This window comes from Lepisma saccharinum, chromosome 4 (genome assembly GCF_977018435.1).
Source record: "Lepisma saccharinum chromosome 4, izLepSacc3.1, whole genome shotgun sequence".
Lineage (NCBI taxonomy): Eukaryota > Metazoa > Arthropoda > Insecta > Zygentoma > Lepismatidae > Lepisma > Lepisma saccharinum.
In genome coordinates, this window is record NC_139232.1 from 2,180,872 (window position 1) to 2,194,220 (window position 13,349).

Consider the following 13,349-nt stretch of genomic DNA (forward strand, 5'->3'; position numbering starts at 1 on the left):
TGTACCGACATGATAGAAGTTGTTGTCATCCGATAATTTGTTTGTTAAGACTGGGTTCAGCGTCATGGATGCTTGGCTACACACGTTCGTCCAAGGCACGCAAATTCAGCATTCGTATTGTTTTTGCACGCACATCACATCGAGTCTCATGACCAGAATGATTACTCGCCAAGTTCAAGGTTGCTTCTTGTCCACGGAGGAGCGAGCATCGTGTGTGCTTTCTATCGTCTCAGGACGTTCCCAGAAAGAGTACTTAGCCTTAGAGAGCCGCTTAGGTGAGTGCGTATAATTTAAAGCTCATATTCCCCCGTTGGCGTGCGATGAAAGCGGCAAGCATCAACACACTGTGTCTTAAGTTAAAAGCATCATCACAGAGTTGTTTGCACTCTTCAGCGTCTCCCAAATCCTACTGCGCATGCCTCGCCTTCTTTTTGAAAAACTATCACGTGATTCTTTTTTCTCAAGGTATAAATAATGTATGAGTGTCTTGCGTTAACGTGTTACCATGCACCGTCACGATACAGCACTTTATGGATCATAATAAAAACTTTACGCTACATTCCACACCTGTCAACGGGGCTCTGAGGAATGTTTTCAGTAGGCTACTATGAAGGCGCTGTGAAACAGAACTTGACTCTACCTTTTCTGCCATACAAGGCACGCCCTTGCGCTCTTGCAATATTTGTTCGTGAGGGAAGCAGAAGCAGACATGTACAGTGACCGGCAGTAGAAATGAGACACCCACATCCTGAAATGCTCGCTTCCCTGTGTTATGCGTGTTGCCTAACTCTACGGCGGTGGTAGAAGATGCCATTGAAAATTTGCTATTAAAATCCACTGATTTTGGCGGCCATTTTTCAAAGATGGTGGCCAAATCCGGTGTGGTATGGGGGTGTTCCAGCCTTCCCTATTTCTTTTCCCTATTGGACCTTGTTGACTGGCCTATAACGCCTTACAGTAAACCAAGTATTTCAGGATGTATGTGTCACATTTTTATTGCCGGTGACTGTACATCTGGTACCGCTCCCGTCACTCGGTGGTCTGTTGTCTGCTGGAAGACCTTGGTAGCTATCATAAAAAGAATATACCCTCTAAGGGTTTGAGTAACTCTACTTACCCTTTCGAAAGACTCGTGCAACAGCACAGTCAGTCGGCATTGATTGATTAAGTTGGTGTTTTAAGTCCACTTTATGCACAGAAAAGCTAATTGCGACTGGACCTACAGTTTAAAGTGGGATCCGAACCACTGTGTGCCTTCACCGGGTATCGAACCCGGGACCCCTTGATTACAAGACGACGAGGCTACCACTGCACCATCGCGGAGGCCCTCAGTCAGTTTTCGTGTTTGCAAGAAACATACGTTTGGCAACAACGGCCTGTAGACGACAAATCACACTTTGACGGAAACTGTACCTTCTAGACTATACATGTGGCAACGGCGGAATGATTTGCGCTTGCAACGGCCAGTGAGAGGAACGTGTGGTTGAAACGCGACCGCGTTGTCTGGTAAATGATTGCCAGTTGTTAAGATGATCCTGGTATAAACGAGCTAAATCTTCCTGTGTGTGTTGCAAGAAAGGAAAGGTAATCTTCCTTGTTTGGGTCTCACTCAACCGATGGTTTCAATACCTAAGGCCACGTGACTCGACGGCTGCGCAGAAAATCGGTGTTGCCACCAGTAGCGTATCGTTATAGTACGCCCGGCGTTCCCCGATTTAAAATTTTAAAAATGCGAAAATACTGTAAATATAAAGTTAAACTTGACTAATTTCATATATGTTTGACCGTCATGGCATTATAATAGCTATTTTTCGCGATCCGCTTGCAACGCTCCACTAACAACACTCGTTCTAGCATTTTTTTTCAATGCCTTTTGTAACGACCTTGCTTGGTCGCCATTTAATTATTATTAGACATTGCGTGGTCGCTATATTCTTTTTAATCGGATGAAAGAGTTAAGCGGAATGTCCCTGCGAGGCGTACGCTTTTAGTTTAAATGTATTTTGTAAACGTTAACGGTTCCACTCATTATTAGACCCTGCGTGGTCGCTATATTGTATTTAATGTGATCAAAGAAGAAGAAGAGCCTAGCAGCAACCTAACTACCCAGTCTAGGTGCCAGGTTCTACCTGCCTGGCTTGTCTAGGAGCACCTAGACCTCCTTCCTAACCTGCCGCCCTTGTACAGGAGACACCGGTAGGCTTGCCGATTCCTAGCTAACGCCGGGGGTGTCGCGGCATCCTTTAATCCTTTACCCAGCGCCCGCTTGTCGGAGGTGCCGGCTGGCTACGGCCAGTTCCTAGCTGTGGTTGGGGGTACCGCGCACATACTACTTTCTCTTACAGGGGATCCCGTGACGTCAGCAGCGAACAGCGCCCTAAATAAAATTAGGTCCCTATACTCCCCCTGGCGCCTCACTGCCAGGAATAAATTGAATGGTCCCTTCCCCCCTTTAGAATCCAGAAGTGGTGAATGCACGTGTATGGTAAATGTAAATGCACTTAAGTGATAAAGGTTAAAGACTAGCGTGCTAACAGACTTTCTTACGATAAGTTTATAATAAACACACACACACACACACACACATATATATATATATATATATATATATATATATATATAAAGCTGTTGTTCACGTTTTACCCAGCAAGCCCTGAGATATCTAGAATCTGTGTTCAACGACTGGTAAGAAGTTAGCATTTATGGGTAGACTTTTGCCGTCCTCCTAATTGAAATGTTTGGAGTGTGGTAATTGTGTGTAGGTGTGACGTTGCAAAAGTTTTTGGCGCCATAACGTGGGGCCAGACTTAACAGTGCAATTAAGTGAAGCCAACCGAACCGTGCATTAAAAGGACTGTCAAGTGAAAGTGAAAGTGTGGACTGTACTAAACATGGACCAAGAATTTACTGGTTTGAACCTGAGAAGTAGAGGGAGGAAGACCATGGATTCAGAGTCTGGATATGGTTGCTGTGAAGAACTGGAAGAAGAGGCAGCACATTTCCAGTGTTGCCAGTGCCAGCGCCAAATTCACTGGAGCTGTGATGGAAAAGATGTGGCTACCTTCCCCGCTGTAGGAGTTAAATGCCAGACGTGTGAATCTGCTCCGCAGACTCAAGTAGCGGAGACCGCAATACAAGAACCAAGTCCGCTGACCAATCCTCCATCAGACCATTGGTTATTGGAATGGCTGATGACAGAAAGATAGGGAAGACAGAAAGAAGGGGAGACTTGAAAAAGAAATACGCCGAGAGAAAGAGAGACTTGAAGACGAAGAGCGCAGAAAGAAAGAGAAACAGGAGGAAGAGAAAGTGCGCAAAAGAGAGGCAGTTCAGGCTGAAAAGCTGAGAAAAGAGGAACTGATAGAACTTAGATCCCTAATAGAGTTTCATGAAGAGAAAAGGGAGCTTGAGAAACGAGAGACTGAAGAGAAAAGAGAGCTAGAAAGAAGAGAAATTGAGGAGAAAAGAGAGCTAGAAAGAAGAGAAATTGAAGAGAAAAGGGAAAAGGACTTTGAAACTCTCCGAGCTTTAATTGAGAGCCTAGAGAAAATAAGAAAGAAAGAAAAAGAGCAAGAAGACGCCAAAAGACAAAGAGAAAAAGAGGAAGAAGAAGAGAAGCGTAGGAATGAACTGCAAGCCCTCTTTGCCCAGCAGAGGACTGACATAGAAGGTCTTAAGGCCGGAGTAGAAAGAATCCAAATTACTTCTCAGCAAGATATAGTAAAGGTTGAGGAAAGATTAAAAGAGGCTCTTCAGGAAAAACTAGAACCATTATCTCAGTGGCGCGGACAAGTAGAGATTACAGTAGAGTCCATTGAGAAAGCTGTCCAAAACTTGGGTGACAAGACCGAATCCATCGAGAAAGTCGTTCAGGAACAGAAGGAAGTGATGGAGTCAATGACCTCAACTCTGCGGAAGGACGTAGAGCAGGCAGCAGAAGAGAAGGTGAATTCTCTTAGGGTAGAGACAAGGAAGCTTGAAGTATCTCTGCGAAGAGAAATGCAAGATCAGACAGGAACATTTGTCCAGAGGGTAAGCGAACTTCAGGTTCAGTTCCAAAGATTGAATGTTCAGCCAGAACCAACTCCAGATGTTCATTCCAGCCCTTGTACTCCGGATAGAGATCTGAATCCGGATGCTACTCCTTATGAGCCGCCCAGGTTAGCTGAGAAACCTCTATTCGCTGCCAACAGAATGAAGGCTGATGGAAGAAAGAGGCCTCGATACGATGATACTTCAGATGGATCGCCACCTAGAAGAAGGCCAGATTTTAAGATGCCTAGAATGGCGGATATCGCCCACATTCCTAAATTTAAAGGCGACATTGAGGCTCAGTCAGCTGAAAAATATCTTCGGGAGCTCAACGTCAGCTTTGAACTTATGAAGGTACCCGAACATTATAGGCTAGAATTGCTTCCTAGAGTCTTCACTGATAAAGCTGAACACTGGCTTGCAGGGAATATTGATAGTTTCGTGAATTATGCTGACTTTTGCGCCAGGTTCAAAGAAGAATTCGCTTCTGAGAAGGCTAGACAACGGCAGCTAACAGCTGTGAGGAACAGGAGATATTCTAGACTTGTCCACGAAAGTATGGAGAGCTTTGCCTGGAGCGTTTATGCGGCCTATAGAAACCTGAGTGATAACTTTAATGAGGCAGAAGTACTTAATTTGATCATCGGACAACTTCCTTATAAAATGCGAAACCTTTGTTTAGCACATGCGCCTAGAACGGTAGATGACCTAACTCATTTCCTGAAGGATTTTGAAATCTATGATGAGCCAGATGCATGGAGGAACAAAGATGAACCAAAGGGAAAAGAACAGAATCCCTCAAGGAACTATAAAATCCGGAACATAGAAACGAGGTCAGAAGTTAATTATCAGCGACCTCAACGTTTCACTAATGAAAGAGGAGGCAGGCGTAATTTTTTCCGACCTTACCAAAACCAAAGACGTAGATCTCCTGACCAAAGAAGGATCCGTGAAGGTAGAAGTAGCCCTAGTCCTCCGAGACGACGATTTACGGGTGAGCAGAATGAGATTCGCGGACCTCCATCTCCTAGACAAAACATTACATCGGAGCAGGAGGAGGCCGTAGAAACAGCGCGGGAGTTTCATCAAAATCAAAGGTCCCAGTCTAGCCAGACAAACTAGGATCTTGTCTAAATGCTTCGTTCCTTTTTAGGCAAGGGACTTCGATGGAGCGGCCCAAATTAATAGATAAAGGTGTCCAAGAGTTACTAGTAAATTTCCAGCTAACAGAAACTGAAGAGACCAATTTACAAAAGGAATTGAAGTCTGCAAGGGAATCTAAAATTAGATACAGATCTCCAGTGGTGCAAGCTAAATTAATGGACTTTACAGTAACCTGTGTGATTGATACTGGTAGCAGAGCGTATAGAAGAGGAAGTGTGCGCACTTCGGTTTCTTCCCGTAAGCCAAGTGAATACAGCGGTGCCCCACCGAAACACTGGCAGCACCTTCGCTTGCGACGAGCGTCTTCTGCTTGCAGTGCGGCCGCGCATTATGTAGAGCGTTGTGTTTTGTTGTGCCAGAATAACATTGTGTACTTTTATTAATGACAACGTTGTTACGTTATTCAGTTTAGTGTCGTTAGATTTGTGATTGATCCGTTGTGACTAGTTTGTGTTGTGTTCAACGCATTATTATTGTGTTTGAGACAGCAGCGTGCGAAAACTACAAGATGCCTACGTGTTTCGTACCCGGCTGTAGATCTGGATATGACTCCTGCACAGGCAATATATAAAGGATCAGAAGTACATACAACTTTAATAAAATGGAATGCTGTCCTTAGAGATAATCGAAATTCCTTCGCTTCAGAAAAAAAACGCTAGAGTCCTTAAGAGTGACTTTAGAAAGTACTTTAGAAGTGTCCGAATATTTGTGGAAGAACAATTACAAGTACGTTTTGACAGGAAAAGTTAATCAAGATCCTCTAGAACGCCATTTTGGTATATTGCGGTCGTTCACTTGTGATGATCATCCCTCCACTGTGGATTTTCTGCACTTACATATGTGCAATCAATTTACGTACCAGCAAAACTTGCTTTATTTTCGGGCGGAAACTGTGAATACAGTGTCCTCTGACGTCTTTTGTTAATGAAATGGGAAGTCTGGCAAGAGCAACCGAAAATAAAAATCTTTCGGTGAAGAAGCAACCTGAAAATAAAATAAGGGAAAAAATTTCCATTGTTGAAGATGAAATTCAAATACCGGACTGGGAAAGCAACATACCGTACTTAAATGAACAAAGTGTTGGTAAAGAATACTTGGTGTATCATTTGGCAGAATACACAGTGCGGTATATTTCAAAAGTGACGCATTGTAAACTGTGTACAACTTTTCTGCACGGGGAACCAACTAACGTACCTGCCTCACTTACGCTAATCCAAGACCATAGGCGCCGACTCCATGGGGCTTAATTGTGCCCCATGAACTTAACTTTAAATTCACATTTGAAATGTTCTAGACCATCAACTTTGGGGGCTGAGACCGCTAAACCATCAACTTTGGGGGGGGGATCTATGACCAGAGACAGCAAAACACATGACTTATTATTATATACTAAGTATGTAATTATGAGTATTGTTAAAATTGATATTTTTTAGAAATTCATGGGCTTTTATGAGATTCCGAACACTGAGGCCAAAACTTAAAAAAGGGAGAGTGATTCATTAATTAATTTATTTCAGTGATCAGAGCCCCCCCCAATAATTTTGACAAGTCGGCGACCCTGTCCAAGACTATGGTTCGGGTGACGGCTGTAAATACCTTACCTATGCATCGAAAAGTGTTTATGATGTGCTGTTACGAGTGGAAGATGTTGTTGCAGAGAAATTATCATGTGCTAATAGTTGATGGGGGGATATATTTTTTGAGTGTTTGGACAATTTAAATATAATTGCTGTAAAAACTTCGCAATTAGGATGCTGTGAAGATCATGTGCTGCGTACGCTACCTAAACTCGTATTTCACTATCTGAAATGTCGATTTTTCTTCTGCACCAAGGAGATAAGAAAGGAATTAAGTGCCTCGAAGACAGCAAAATCATCTCCGAAATTCTTCAAACTATCCAGCTGCTGAGCTCTTCTCCAAACGTAAGTAACATGCATTTTTGTTTCTTATGTAGTTAGCTATGTAAGCAACGCGATCATCTTCCGCGCAGTCTCAAACGTCACCACTGCCATCTAGGCGGTGGACCACGGCAACTCAGGGAGTGCACACACTATTCCTTCTATACGCTCTGCTGGTAGTGAATGCTCGATCCTTAATTATTCAATATGGACTAAGTTAGTAGATAAGATACCTGGCATCCAGATCCAGAAAGTTCCAGAGGTGCGATTGGTAGATTTCTCTGGAAGTCATAAGAAGCGTGTATGTGGAAGCAGGCGTGTGGAATTAGAAATTGGTGGTTTAAATTTCAGTACAGAGGTTTTCATCTTAAAAGGATTTGGAACTGATCTTCTGTTAGGAATGCCTTTCTTGAAACAGCACGAGGCTGAAATCAACTTCAGGAAAAATATGGTAACGCTGTCGTTCGGAAAAACTTCTGAGCAGAGAGAGGGGAATCCTTTAAATATTGATATAGTGCGGTATATCCAAAGAATCCAAGATGAAGAAGTGGATTGGCTGTATAAACCCACTGACCTCAGAGAGAAGGTCGAAACGATAAATATTTTGCTCGATTCCCAGAAGCAGGAGTTATTCAGTGTGCTGCTGCAGTATCTAGAGGTATTCTCAGAGAAACCAGGAACCATGGAAAGTGCTGAATGCGAGATCGTACTGAAAAGTTCTGAACCAGTTTACCGCCACCCATACCCTGTACCGCTTTCCAAAAGAAAAGCTTTGGAAAAGGAATTAGATCTCTGGAAAGCTTGGAATATCATCCAACCATCTGTGTCTCCGTATCTGAACCCATTATTAGTGGTCGACAAGCCTGACGGAAGTGTACGGCCTTGCCTGGATTTTCGTCAAGTCAATGCCATCATGGTGGTCCCTAGGAGCTCCGTTCCACCTATTGACGAATCTTTACAACGATTCCGAGGATCACGATACTTCACTAGTTTGGATCTGGCCTCAGGTTACTTGCAGATTCCCCTAAGAGCAGAGTGTAGAAAATATACAGCCTTTTCCTACAAAGGTCGTCTATATGAATTCCTAAAGATGCCCTATGGCTTATCAAATGCAGTTTCTACTTTTGTATCTGTTATGCACCGTGTGTTTGGACCTGAGACTGAAAGTTATTTAACGGTGTATATTGATGATCTTCTTATTTTTGATTCGGATTTTCTAACTCATTTAACACACATAGAAGAAGTTCTTCGCAGACTGGAAGAAGTCGGTCTCAAGCCGAAATTAAGAAAATGTAATTTTGTGAAAGGAGAACTAGTGTATCTCGGACATTTAATCTCTGGTGATCAGATCAAGGTAGATCCAAAGAAGAATGAAGCCATTCTAAAGTTCCCTCGCCCTACTAGTAAAAAGGACGTTAGAAAGTTTTTAGGACTAGCAAACTGGAGAAGAAAATTCATAAAGAACTTCTCTTTGAAGACAGAACCTCTGGGACAGCTGCTTTCCAAAACTACCAAATGGAATTGGAGTTCAGCTCAAGAAGAAGCTTTTTCTCAGTTAAAAGAAGAATTAGTAAGTACTCCAGCGTTAGTGCAGCCGGATCTAAATAAAGAGTTCTGTATTCAGAGTGATGCCTCAATTAAAAGCTTAGGGTGCATCCTATTTCAAGAGCAAGGAGAAGATAAAGCTGTTATTCAGTATGCTAGTCGAAAATTAAAGAACAATGAAAAGCATTATTCAATTCATGAGCTTGAATGTATGGCCATTTTATTTGGAATGAATAAGTTTGAAATTTATTTGAAGAGTAGACATTTCAAGATTTATACTGACCACCGTGGATTAGTATGACTACAAAACTCTAAGAACTGGAATTGCCGTCTTACTAGATGGTCCCTCAGATTGCAGTCCTACTCTTTCGAGATTATTTACATCCAAGGAAAAGAAAACTTAGTACCTGACGTGCTTAGCAGATATCCAGCGGAAGATGAAGATGTGGAACCAGAAACCAGAAATTTCCATGTGAACTACATCTGGCAGGAGCGAGATGAAATAGAGGAGGTGGAAAGTTGGATAGAAGCTCAAGAAGCTGATGACTTTTGCCGGCCTATCATCAAAATCCTAGAACAAAAGGAAGAGAAAGATTCGCCTGCAGAAACAAAAGTTAAGAAGTTGTACCAAAGGTATGGTAATCTTTTGTTCAGGAAGAGTTCTGGAGATGAAATAACGTGGAAGTTGTGTGTTCCAGAAAAGTTCAAGGAGAAAGTTAAGAAAGAAAATCACGACGAGCAGGGACATTTCGGCCTAGCCAAAACCTTAAACCGAATTAAGACTCGTTATTTTTGGCCAAAATTGAAGGCAGATGTAGTTAAGCATGTCAGAGATTGCCTCACGTGTGCTAAGACTAAGATGGATAAACTAGGAATCCTTAAGGACAAGCTGCACATAAATCAGAAGGATCCTCACCAGCTGCTGTCCATAGATTTAATTGGAAAGTTACCTTCATCTCAGGGATACCAATACATCTTGTCCCTGGTAGACGTTGGTACAAAGTTTGTCTCGGTTTATCCCTTACGGCGAGGGACTGCAAGAGAAATAATAAATATAATGGAGAGAGGATACTTTTCCCACTTTCCAAAATTTAAGGCCATATTGTCAGACAGGGGTACCCAGTTTACGTCAGGACTATGGAAAGACTACCTTGACCAGAAAGGCATAAGATATTTCTTCACGACCGCCTACCACTCAAGCAGTAATACTATCGAAAGGATGAATCAAGAAATTGTAAGGTTACTCAGATTGTTCTGCCATCGTGAACATCAAAGTTGGTCTAAATTTTTAACTGAAATCTCTTGGCTACTCAATAATTCGGTATCTGAAGCCACTGGCTATGCTCCTTCAGAATTATTCTTCAACAGACCCGTTCCTAACGAAGTCCTTGATCATTTCAACTGGCCTATCAACGAAGTAGACCCGCAAATCTCCAACTGGAACCAAAAGCTATTTATCTAGCCAAGTCCAAAGAGCGCACTAGAAATATGAAACGAAAATTTAAGACTAAAGGCCATGCGCTCGAGCTGCACGAAGACGACTTGGTTCTTGTTCGAAATCATAAGCTTAGTTCGAGGAAGAATAGAACAATAGCTAAGCTCTTCGAAGTGTATATTGGACCTTATTTAGCCACTGATCGGAACAACACAGCAATGTTAGTTCACCCCAGGACCAGGCAACCCATCGACCGAGTCAACTTCGACAACCTTCGCCTCTACAGGTGTTCATCGGAGCGAAGAAGAGAAGTGGTAGGGGAAGAAGATGACCTAGTGACTAATGTGTAGAAGAAACAGACTCTTATTAAAGTCATATTTTCTATTGAATTTTAAATTAATGTTTCATGAAAATTTTTCATAAATTGTAAGATTTAAATTTCTTCAAAATTTTCGCCCGAGGCAGGGGCATATGTAACGACCCTGCTTGGTCGCCATTTAATTATTATTAGACATTGCGTGGTCGCTATATTCTTTTTAATCGGATGAAAGAGTTAAGCGGAATGTCCCTGCGAGGAAATACGCTTTTAGTTTGTGTATTTTGTAAACGTTAACGGTTCCACTCATTATTAGACCCTGCGTGGTCGCTATATTCTTTTTAATGTGATCAATTATTGTCATTTACATTGTTCAACGTGTTGTTTCGAATAGCAGAGTCCTGCGAGGCTCATTATTAATTGTATTGTCTGAATGCACACAGTTTTAGTTTATATTGTCACGTGCATCTAGTGATTTTCCCACTAGTGATTTCTCAATGTCAAAACCTTGATATTCCTCAGTACGAAGTTTGCAATATGTAAAAAAAATGAGTTAGCAACGCGTACTTGTAGTTAAAATTTTCACCACCCATGCGCCACCGCGACTATAAAACCCAGCGCAGCGAGACCGGAGCTCAGTTGGCTCCCGGATGTCAACTGGCAAACATCCTGGGAAAACCCGGCCATCCAGCCAGAAGCCTAGCAGCCATCCCAGAAGGAAGGAGGAAGAAAGAAGAAGAAGAGCCTAGCAGCAACCTAACTACCCAGTCTAGGTGCCAGGTTCTACCTGCCTGGCTTGTCTAGGACCACCTAGACCTCCTTCCTAACCTGCCGCCCTTGTACAGGAGACACCGGTAGGCTTGCCGATTCCTAGCTAACGCCGGGGGTGTCGCGGCATCCTTTAATCCTTTACCCAGCGCCCGCTTGTCGGAGGTGCCGGCTGGCTACGGCCAGTTCCTAGCTGTGGTTGGGGGTACCGCGCACATACTACTTTCTCTTACAGGGGATCCCGTGACGTCAGCAGCGAACAGCGCCCTAAATAAAATTAGGTCCCTATACTCCCCCTGGTGCCTCACTGCGAGGAATAAATTGAATGGTCCCTTCCCCCCTTTAGAATCCAGAAGTGGTGAATGCACGTGTATGGTAAATGTAAATGCACTTAAGTGATAAAGGTTAAAGACTAGTGTGCTAACAGACTTTCTTACGATAAGTTTATAATAAACATATATATATATATATATATATATAAAGCTGTTGTTCACGTTTTACCCAGCAAGCCCTGAGATATCTAGAATCTGTGTTCAACGACTGGTAAGAAGTTAGCATTTATGGGTAGACTTTTGCCGTCCTCCTAATTGAAATGTTTGGAGTGTGGTAATTGTGTGTAGGTGTGACGTTGCACTTTCCTGGCCGGGCAGGTTCGGCGTAAATGACTCTATATTCCTTGCTGTCTATCTGGAGGGAAAGCTTGGATCTCTACAGCACGCGCGCAAATGCTCTCTCGTACGCCAGCGTATGGAGCAGAGGGCTACGGTGATTGGTTCATGTGACCCTTCCTGCCTTGTGAAGCAGACGACAGCGGTAGGATTCCTACCCGGTTCTTCGCGCTCGTGCCATTCTGCTATGTGATACTACAATACGCAATATTGACTGACGTAACTTTACCAAACTCAAATATATCACTTCTTAATGGCCACTGCAGTGTATAATTTATCGCACGAACAGCGATGTGCATTAACAACTAAAAGATCAACACAGTTTTTGTCAAATAAGTTGGTGAAGTCCTCGTGGTAGAAATTCAGCCTGTGGTTGCTCTACCACTTAACCCGCAAAACTATTATTTTTTCTTCTTATTATTATTATTATTTCGTTATTATCTAACTGCTTCATATTGTGTCAATGGAAATGTTTAGCATTCATTTGAAAACTCTTAACATCGAATAGTCTCTGGACAAAAATTATTTTAAAATGTTTTATCAGCATTCTCAAGATGCAATAAACAGTGGTCTGAATTACTAATCGGCACTGTTACGTCAGTAGAGTGTACGATAATTGCATCATCCGCCCACCTCCGTGTCAGAGTGTTTTGCACAGCGCGCCAAGACGACAGAGGTCCCTGATTCGAATCCCGGCGTGAGCACGGGTGTTCTTTGTGAGTGTCCCTTCATCAACTTCATCAATATCATCACTCATATTCATATTCGTGATTAACAAAAAGTGGTAGAAAAGCGAAGTAAAATCCACAACAATGGCGTCTACTGTTGTTCAGAGGCGCTTGTGATTCAGGTAGGTTTTCTAATGACTTGCGAGTAGTGTAATTGGCCCTACAACCAGGACCGGAAAGTATGAACCCCCCTCAAGCAGATTTGCTTACACTTAAAACAGGCTCAACATGCCCATATGAGCTTTTTGCTCAAGTGTGGAATCTTGTCTAATCCAAGATTTTTGTAAAAATGCCCTCGGGAATTTCTCGGAAAGTATGAACCCCCTCAGATTGATTTGCTTATACTTATAAAAGGCACTTCTGTGAGATTGTTGTCCATAAATTTGTTAAAAATATGCCCCTCTTGATATTTTTTTTGGCCACACTTAAAACTAGGCCACCTACACACACACACACACACACACATACACACACACACACATATTTATTTCCGGTTTAAGTTCAATTGGATACCAGGTTCAATTTGTTTATCTATTATTAAAACAATGTATTGTGCAGAGCTCTTCTAGAATTGCTCTGTGACTCTCTCATTTCTTACATCATAAACATATGATTTTTCACCTATGAGAATGACACTACATATGGTGTCATCAGGTAATGCCTCATGGAATTCACAGATAATTTTAATGTTTGTCCTGTCATTCACCACAACTTGTTTTCTTTTTGAGGTGTTGATTACAAACATGGGTCTCTGTGCTTTGAATTCATCTGGTGTGTAATACATGTCAGTATTGC

General features: G+C 42.4%; 1 protein-coding gene across 3 annotated transcripts in view; it reads left to right on the forward strand.

The window, feature by feature from the left end:
- LOC145986359 (ecdysone receptor-like) overlaps positions 1-13,349 on the forward strand; it is a 1,118,076-nt gene that overhangs the window by 498,452 nt on the left and 606,275 nt on the right. The gene's annotated exons all lie outside the window — the stretch shown is intronic.